Here is a 10,000-nt window from a genome sequence, read left to right on the forward strand (position 1 = left end):
CAATAAAACATTCTAACAAACGTCAAGTGGTGTAGGAAAATAACTGCAGGTGCTGGTACAAATCGAAGGTAGACACAAAGTGCTGGAGTAACTCAGCGGGTCGGGCAGCATCTCAGGAGAGAAGGAATGGGTGACGTTTCGGGTCGAGACCCTTCTTCGGACTTCGAGACTTCAAAGTCGTGTTGTTGAGTCTCATTGTCTGTTTCTCGTTTTCACCTAGCACCAGTTCCTAGATACCAATGGCCTGTGTGCTTTATAGAAACATAGACACAGAGAAAATAGGTGCAGGAGTAGGCCATTCGGCCCTTCGAGCCTGTACGCACCGCCATTCAGTATGATCATGGCTGATCATCCAACTCAGTATCCCGTACCTGCCTTCTCTCCATACCCCCTGATCCCTTTAGCCACAAGGGCCACATCTAACTCCCTCTTAAATATAGCCAATGAACTGGCCCTCAACTACCTTCTGTGGCAGAGAATTCCACAGATTCACACTCTCTGTGTGAAAAAAAACGTTCTCATCTCGGTCCTAAAAGACATCCCCCTTATCCTTAAGCTGTGACCCCTTGTTCTGGACTCCCCCAACATCGGGAACAATCTTCCCGCATCTAGCCTGTCCAACCCCTTAAGAATTTTGTACGTTTCTATAAGATCCCCCCTCAGTCTTCTAAATTCCAGCGAGTACAAGCCGAGTCTATCCAGTCTTTCTTCATATGAAAGTCCTGCCATCCCAGGGATCAATCTGGTGAACCTTCTCTGTACTCCCTCTAAGGCAAGAATGTCTTTCCTCAGATTAGGAGACCAAAACTGTACGCAATACTCCAGGTGTGGTCTCACCAATGCCCTGTACAACTGCAGCAGAACCTCCCTGCTCCTATACTCAAATCCCCTCGCTATGAATGCCAACATACCATTGGCTTTCTTCACTGCCTGCTGCACCTGCATGCCTACTTTCAATGACTGGTGCACCACGACACCCAGGTCTCGTTGCATCTCCCCTTTTCCTAATCGGCCACCATTCAGGTAATACTCTGATTTCCTGTTCTTCCCGCCAAAGTGGATAACCTCACATTTATCCACATTATATTGCATCAGCCATGCATCCGCCCACTCGCCTAATCTATCCAAGTCTCTCTGCAGCCTCCTAGCATCCTCATTAACGTCGTTACTTTTGACATCATTTTTAACGACATTTGTTCGACCCCCTCTCTCCATCACCGTCTCCGTCTCTCGTTTCCCTTTACCTGGGAAGGAACTGCAGGTGCTGGTTCAGGACCGGAGGTGGACACAAAACGTTGGAGTCACTCAGCGGGGACGGGGCAGCATTTCTGGGGAGAAGGAACGGGCGACGTTTCTGGGTCGAGACCCTCCTTCAGACTGGTCAGGGAAAAGGGTAAAGGAGAGATACAGACAATGATGTGGAGAGATAAAGATCAATGAGGGAAAGACGTGCAAAACAAGTAACGGCGACAAAGGAAGCAGGCCGCTGCTGGGTGAGAACGAGAAGCTGGTGAGACTTGGGTGGGGGAGGGTTGGAGAGAGAGGGGGAATGTCGGGGCTACTTGAAGTTAGACTTTTCCTTGACTGTTAGAGCTCTAGGGGCTAGCGGAGTCAAGGGATGTGGGGAGAAGGCAGGGACGGGGTACTGATTGAGAATGATCAGCCATGATCACATTGAATGGCGGTGCGTACAGGCTCGAAGGGCCAAATGGCCTCTTCCTGCACCTATTTTCTACGTTTCTATGTTCCTAGAGAAATCAATATTCATTCCACTGTAAGCTGCCCAAGCGAAATAGACAATAGACAATAGACAATAGGTGCAGGAGGAGGCCATTCGGCCCTTCGAGCCAGCACCGCCATTCAATGTGATCATGGCTGCTCATTCTCAATCAGTACCCCGTTCCTGCCTTCTCCCCATACCCCCTGACTCCACTATCTTTAACAGCTCTATCTAACTCTCTCTTGAAAGCATCCAGAGAATTGGCCTCCACTGCCTTCTGAGGCAGTGAATTCCACAGATTCGCAACTCTCTGACTGAAAAGGTTTTTCCTCATCTCCGTTCTAAAAGGCCGACCTCTTATTCTTAAACTGTGGCCCCTGGTTCTGGACTCCCCCAACATTGGGAACATGTTTCCTGCCTCTAACGTGTCCAATCCCTTAATAATCTTATATGTTTCAATAAGATCCCCTCTCATCCTTCTAAATTCCAGTGTATCCAAGCCTAGTCGCTCCAGTCTTTCAACATATGACAGTCCCGCCATCCCGGGAATTAACCCAGTGAACCTACGCTGCACGCCCTCAATTGCAAGAATGTCCTTCCTCAAATTTGGAGGACCAAAACTGCACACAGTACTCCAGGTGCGGTCTCACCAGGGCCCTGTACAACTGCAGAAGGACCTCTTTGCTCCTCTTGTTATGAAGGCCAACATTCCATTGGCTTTCTTCACTGCCTGCTGTACCTGCATGCTTCCTTTCAGTGACTGATGCACTAGGACACCCAGATCTCGTTGTACGTCCCCTTTTCCTAACTTGACACCATTCAGATAATAATCTGCCTTCCTATTCTACCACCAAAGTGGATAACCTGACACTTATCCACATTAAACTGCATCTGCCATGCATCCGCCCACTCACACAACCTGTCCAAGTCACCCTGCAACCTCATAGCATCTTCCTCGCAGTTCACACTGCCACCCAGCTTTGTATCATCTGCAAATTTGCTAATGGTACTTTTAATCCCTTCATCCAAGCTCCTATACTCAACTCCTCTTGTCATGAAGGCCAACATGCCATTAGCTTTCTCAACTGCCTGCTGAGACCGCACCTGGAGTACTGTGTGCAGTTTTGGTCTCCAAATTTGAGGAAGGATATTCTTGCTATTGAGGGCGTGCAGCGTAGGTTCACCAGGTTAATTTCCGGAATGGCCGGACTGTCATATATTGAAAGACTGGAGCGACTAGGCTTGTATACACTGGAATTTAGAAGGATGAGAGGAGATCTTATCGAAACGTATAAGATTGTTAAGGGGTTGGACACGTTAGAGGCAGGAAACATGTTCCCAATGTTGGGGGAGTCCAGAACAAGGGGCCACAGTTTAAGAATAAGGGGTCGGCCATTTAGAACTGAGATGAGGAAAAACTTGTTCAGTCAGAGAGTGGTGAATCTGTGGAATTCTCTGCCTCAGAAGGCAGTGGAGGCCAATTCTCTGAATGCATTCAAGAGAGAGCTGGATAGAGCTCTTAAGGATAGCGGAGTCAGGGGGTACGGGGAGAGGGCAGGAACGGGGTACTGATTGAGAATGATCAGCCATGATCACATTGAATGGCGGTGCTGGCTCGATGGGCCGAATGGCCTCCTCCTGCACCTATTGTCTATTGTCTATTGTCCTTATGAGATGTTGTTCCTCCAATTTATCCTTTCTTTGACTCTGAGTCTGAAGAAGGGTCTCGACCCGAAACGTCGCCCATTCCTTCTCTCCCGAGATGCTGCCTGACCCGCTGAGTTACTCCAGCATTTTGTGTCTATCTTTGGGTATCTCCATTGGGACAACTCTGGCCGCTGTAGTAACTCTTCCCCGGCTGTAGGTGGAGCCCTTTCCCTGGGTTTCATCAATGGGATCCCTTGTTTCTGGGGGCATGCCGCCATCTGGTGGCCGCTGGCGATGTGGCAGGAGCCAAGAATTCCTCTCAAGGAATGGAAGGGTCCCTTTAAGCCCCCTGTCCGGAGCAAAGAGGTCCTTCTGCAGTTGTACAGGACCCTGGTGAGACCTCACCTGGAGTACTGTGTGCAGCTTTGGTCTCCAAAATTGAGGAAGGACATTCTTGCTATTGAGGGCGTGCAGCGTAGGTTCACCAGGTTAATCCCCGGAATGGCGGGGACTGTCATATGTTGAAAGACTGGAGCGACTGGCCTTGTATACACTGGAATTTAGAAGGATGAGAGGGGATCTTATCGAAACGTATAAGATTATTAATGCCGCCCCGTCCCGTTAGAGGCAGGAAACATGTTCCCAATGTTGGGGGAGTCCAGAACAACAGGTGCAGGAGGAGGCCATTCGGCCCTTCGAGCCAGCACCACCATTCAATTTGATCATGGCTGATCATCCACAATCAGTACCCCGTTCCTGCCTTCTCCCCATACCCCCTGACTCCGCTATCCTTAACAGCTCTATCTAGCTCTCTCTTGATTGCATTCAGAGAATTGGCCTCCACTGCCTTCTGAGGCAGAGAATTCCACAGATTCACAACTCTCTGACTGAAAATGTTTTTCCTCATCTCCGCTCTAAATGGCCTACCCTTTATTCTTAAACTGTGTGTGGCCCCTGGTTCTGGACTCCCCCAACATTGGGAACGTGTTTCCTGCCTCCAACGTGTCCAACCCCTTAATAATCTTATACGTTTCGATAAGATCCCCTCTCATCCTTCTAAATTCCAGCCCAGTCGCTCCAGTCTTTCAACATACGACAGTCCCGCCATTCCGGGGATTAACCTGGTGAACCTACGCTGCACGCCCTCAATAGCAATTCAGTCTGAAGAAGGGTCTCGACCCGAAACGTCACCCATTCCCTCTCTCCTGAGATGCTGCCTGACCCGCTGAGTTACTCCAGCATTTTGTGACACCTTCGATTTGTACCAGCATCTGCAGTTATTTTCCTACACGTCTAAAACCAATCTGGCTGCTGGACGCAAAACGTTGGAGGAACTGAACGGGACGGGCGGCATCTCTGGAGAGAAGGAACGGGCGACGTTTCCGGTCGAGACCCTTCTTCAGTTGCTGCCTGACTCGCAAAGTTACTCCTGAACTTTGAGTCTGGAAATCAATACTTCCTTGAGAAGCCATTTTGTTTTGCCCGGACTTTGTTCATTGACTTTTAGTCCCCATCAGATTATTATCCCGACTTTATCTATAGATAACCCCATCAAATGTCACCGTGAAACATTAACAGGGTGGGAATATTTGTGTTGTCTGCCTTCAGGGAGGGAGAGAGAGAGAGAGAGAGAGTGTGCGGACTTTTAAAATTCACTGTTCCAAGATCTGGGCGTAGCTTTAAGGTAAAACTAGACCAAGTTGGGCCCAAACCTCTCCTGCATTGGTGCAGCACCCTCCTTCCCTCCCCTCCCCCCCCCTCCCCCCCTCCACCTCTCTTCCCCTCCCCCTCTTTTTCTCCCCCCATTCCATCCCCCTCAACCCCTCATCCCCTCCCTCTCTTCCCCTCCCTCTCTTCCCCTCCCCCTCTTCCCCTCCCCCCCACTTCATCCCCATCAACCCCCCTTATCCTACCTCCCCCCCTTCCCTCCCCCTTCCCCTCCCTCCACTTCGCTCCCCTCCTCCCTTCTCCCATCCCTCCCCCTCCCCACCCCCCTCCCCCAACCCCCTCTATCCTCCCTCCCCTTCCCCTCCCTCCACTCCCCTCCCCTCTCCCCTCCCTCCCCCTCCTCAACCCCCCTTCCCCTCCCTCCACTCCCCTACCTTCCCCTCCACCAACCCCCTCTATCCTCCCTCCCCTTCCCCTCCCTCCACACCCCTCCCCTCTCCCCTCCCCTCTCCCCTCCCCTCTCCTCTCCCTCCCCCTCCCCCCTCCCCACCCCCTCCCCCTCCCCTCCCCCAACCCCCTCTCTCCTCCCTGCAGATGCTGGTTTACACCCAAGACAGACACAAAAAGCTGGAGTGACCCAGCAGGTCGGGCAGCATCTCTGGAGAGAAGGAATGGGTGACGTTTCGGATCGAGGCCCTTCTTCAGAAGCGAAGACCTCACCCATCCATATCTCCGCCTCTCCCTCTCCCCGGTCCGAAGAAGGGTCTCGACCCAGAAACGTCACCCATTCCTTCTCTCCGGAGATGCTGCTAGTCCCGCTGAGTTACTCCGGCGTTTTGCGTCTGTCTTGGGGTTTGGAGGGACCTGGGCCAAACGCGGGCAGGTGGGAGTGGCGCAGATGGGGCACGTTGGCCGGCGTGGGCAAGATGGGCCGAAGGGCCTGTTTCCACACTGTACAGCTCTACGACCCCATGGTTGATGGTGGTTGCAGCCAACATCGACCCCACGGTCAAAAAGGCCCCAACAGAGGATGTACCTCCTCAGGCAACTGAGGAAACACAATCTGCCCAAAGGGAACGATGGTCCGATTCTACACGGCCATCGTAGAGTCCGTCCTCACCTTCTCCATCGTGGTCTGGTTTGGCTCAGCCACCAAGCACCACATCCTGGAGGTTGCAACGGATCGTTGGCACAGCTGAGAAGGTCATTGGCCGCAACCTTCCCCCCCCCCCCCATCGACGAACTGTACACTGCAAGGGCCAGGAAGCGAGCGGGCAAGATCACCTCTGACCCCTCTCACCCTGCCCACAAACACTTCCCTCTGGAAGGCGACTCCGGTTTGTCAGAGCAGCCACAGCCGGACATAAAAACAGCTTTCTTCCCCACGAGTGATAATTCTACTCAACAACCAAAAGTCTGTAGTCTCTCTTTTTTGCTCTGGTTTATTTTCACCCACACGTTTAGACCGTAATGCTGTACCCTTATCGTTTTGATGTGATTATGCTTTATTCTTAATTGTTAACTGTGTGTTTGTGTTGTCATTTGTGAGCCGAGCACCAAGGCACATTCCTTGTGTGCGCACATACTTGGCCAATAAACTCATTCGTAGCTTCATAGCTTCATGTGCCAACACTGAACTCCACCCACACCAATCACGAGTGTAGGATCAGCGATCGAAACCAGGGTCAAGTTCAAAGTCGCAAGTGCACAGAACTGCCGACCGAAACAGGTAAGTGCCATCGAGACCGGAGTTCCTGAAAATTAATTTGAAACTGGCTTCAGCATTTTGAAAAGTGGAAAAATCAAGAGCAGGAACAGCTTTTGGAAGTTAGAAAGCAAGAGTAGTTCTATAAACAAAAAAAACACAGAGTGCTGGAGTAACTCAGCGGGTCAGGCAGCATCTGTGGAGAACGTGGATAGGTGACGTTTCACAGAGTGCTGGAGTAACTCAGCGGGTCAGGCAGCATAGAAACATAGAAACATAGAAAATAGGTGCAGGAGTAGGCCATTCGGCCCTTCGAGCCTGTACGCACCGCCATTCAATATGATCATGGCTGATCATCCAACTCAGTATCCCGTACCTGCCTTCTCTCCATACCCCCTGATCCCTTTAGCCACAAGGGCCACATCTAACTCCCTCTTAAATATAGCCAATGAACTGGCCTCAACTACCTTCTGTGGCAGAGAATTCCACAGATTCACCACTCTCTGTGTGAAAAAAAACTTTCTCATCTCGGTCCTAAAAGACTTCCCCCTTATCTTTAAACTGTCACCCCTTGTTCTGGACTTCCCCAACATCGGGAACAATCTTCCCGCATCTAGCCTGTCCAACCCCTTAAGAATTTTGTAAGTTTCTATAAGATCCCCCCTCAATTTTCTAAATTCCAGCGAGTACAAGCCGAGTCTATCCAGTCTTTCTTCATATGAAAGTCCTGCCATCCCAGGGATCAATCTGGTGAACCTTCTCTGTACTCCCTCTATGGCAAGAATGTCTTTCCTCAGATTAGGAGACCAAAACTGCACGCAATACTCCAGGTGCGGTCTCACCAAGGCCCTGTACAACTGCAGCAGAACCTCCCTGCTCCTATACTCAAATCCCCTCGCTATGAATGCCAACATACCATTGGCTTTCTTCACTGCCTGCTGCACCTGCACGTTTACTTTCAATGACTGGTGCACCACGACACCCAGGTCACGTTGCATCTCCCCTTCTCCTAATCGGCCACCATTCAGGTAATACTCTGCTTTCCTGTTCTTGCCACCAAAGTGGATAACCTCACATTTATCCACATTATATTGCATCTGCCATGCATTTGCCCACTCGCCTAATCTATCCAAGTCACTCTGCAGCCTCCTAGCATCCTCCTCGCAGCTAACACTGCCACCCAGCTTCGTGTCATCCGCAAACTTAGAGATGTTGCATTCAATTCACTCGTCCAAATCATTAATATACACTGTAAATAGCTGGGGTCCCAGCACTGAGCCTTGCGGTACCCCACTAGTCACTGCCTGCCATTCTGAAAAGGACCCTTTTATTCCTACTCTTTGCTTCCTGTCCGCCAGCCAGTTCTCTATCCATCTCAACACTGAACCCCCAATACCGCGTGCTTTAAGTTTGCATACTAATCTCAACCAAAAGTCTCTCGTCTCTCTTTTTTGCTCTGGTTTATTTTCACCCACACGTTTAGACCGTAATGCTGTACCCTTATCGTTTTGATGTGATTAGGCTTTATTCTTAATTGTTAACTGTGTGTTTGTGTTGTCATTTGTGAGCCGAGCACCAAGGCACATTCCTTGTGTGCGCACATACTTGGCCAATAAACTCATTCATAGCTTCATAGCTTCATGTGCCAACACTGAACTCCACCCACACCAATCACGAGTGTAGGATCAGCGATCGAAACCAGGGTCAAGTTCAAAGTCGCAAGTGCACAGAACTGCCGATCGAAACAGGTAAGTGCCATCGAGACCGGAGTTCCTGAAAATTAATTTGAAACTGGCTTCAGCATTTTGAAAAGTGGAAAAATCAAGAGCAGGAACAGCTTTTGGAAGTTAGAAAGCAAGAGTAGTTCTATAAACAAAAAAAACACAGAGTGCTGGAGTAACTCAGCGGGTCAGGCAGCATCTGTGGAGAACGTGGATAGGTGACGTTTCACAGAGTGCTGGAGTAACTCAGCGGGTCAGGCAGCATCTGTGGAGAAAAAGGAATGGGTGACGTTGCCACAGAGGGAGTACAGAGAAGGTTCACCAGATTGATCCCTGGGATGGCAGGACTTTCATATGAAGAAAGACTGGATAGACTCGGCTTGTACTCGCTGGAATTTAGAAGATTGAGGGGGGATCTTATAGAAACGTACAAAATTCTTAAGGGGTTGGACAGGCTAGATGCGGGAAGATTGTTCCCGATGTTGGGGAAGTCCAGAACAAGGGGTCACAGTTTAAGGATAAGGGGGAAGTCTTTTAGGACCGAGATGAGAACGTTTTTTTTCACACAGGGAGTGGTGAATCTGTGGAATTCTCTGCCACAGAAGGTAGTTGAGGCCAGTTCATTGGCTATATTTAAGAGGGAGTTAGATGTGGTCCTTGTGGCTAAAGGGATCAGGGGGTATGGAGAGAAGGCAGGTACGGGATACTGAGTTGGATGATCAGCCATGATCATATTGAATGGCGGTGCGTACTGGCTCGAAGGGCCGAATGGCCTACTCCTGCACCTATTTTCTATGTTTCTATGTTTCACAGAGTGCTGGAGTAACTCAGCGGGTCAGGCAGCATCTGTGGTGAACGTGGATAGGTGACGTTTCACAGAGTGCTGGAGTAACTCAGCGGGTCAGGCAGCATCTGTGGAGAACGTGGATAGGTGACGTTTCGGGACGGGACGCATTTTCAGTCTGATTGTGGGGGGCGGGGGGGGAGAAGAAAGATAAAAGAGGAGAGTGGCAGGAGAAAGTGTGGGAGGTCAGAGATGGACTCAAACGAGGAGGGGGACTGTTTCTTTAAATTCAGAAGTCTAAACTTTAGATCCAGTTAGTTTAGCGATACAGCGTGGAAACAGGCCCTTCGGCCCACTGAGTCCGTGCCGCCCAGCGATCCCCGCACACACTAACACACTATCCCACACACACTGGGGACAAGATACATTTACACCAAGCCAATTGACCCACAAACCCGCACGTCTTTGGAGTGCGGGAGGAAACCGGAGCGCCCGGAGAAAACCCACGCAGGTCACGGGGAGAACGTGCAAACTCCGTACAGACGGCGCCCGTGGTCGGGATCGAACCTGGGTCTCTGGCGCTGTGAGGCAGCAAATCTACCCGCTGCGCCACCGTGTTACTAAACTAAACGAAACTAAATTAAACTAAACCCTCAGGCTGACCTCCAAGATGGTGGCTACTCCACACAGTCTAAGGATAAAGGGGAGCCCATTTAAAACTGAAGTGGGAAAAAAACTTTTTCACCCGGAGAGTT

At 50.4% G+C, this 10,000-nt stretch overlaps 1 protein-coding gene across 1 annotated transcript in view; it reads left to right on the forward strand.

Moving 5' to 3' along the window:
• LOC144609358 (putative N-acetyltransferase 16) overlaps window positions 1-10,000 on the forward strand; it is an 18,987-nt gene that overhangs the window by 2,395 nt on the left and 6,592 nt on the right. The window lies entirely within an intron of this gene.

The sequence above is a fragment of the Rhinoraja longicauda genome, chromosome 34 (genome assembly GCF_053455715.1).
Source record: "Rhinoraja longicauda isolate Sanriku21f chromosome 34, sRhiLon1.1, whole genome shotgun sequence".
Lineage (NCBI taxonomy): Eukaryota > Metazoa > Chordata > Chondrichthyes > Rajiformes > Arhynchobatidae > Rhinoraja > Rhinoraja longicauda.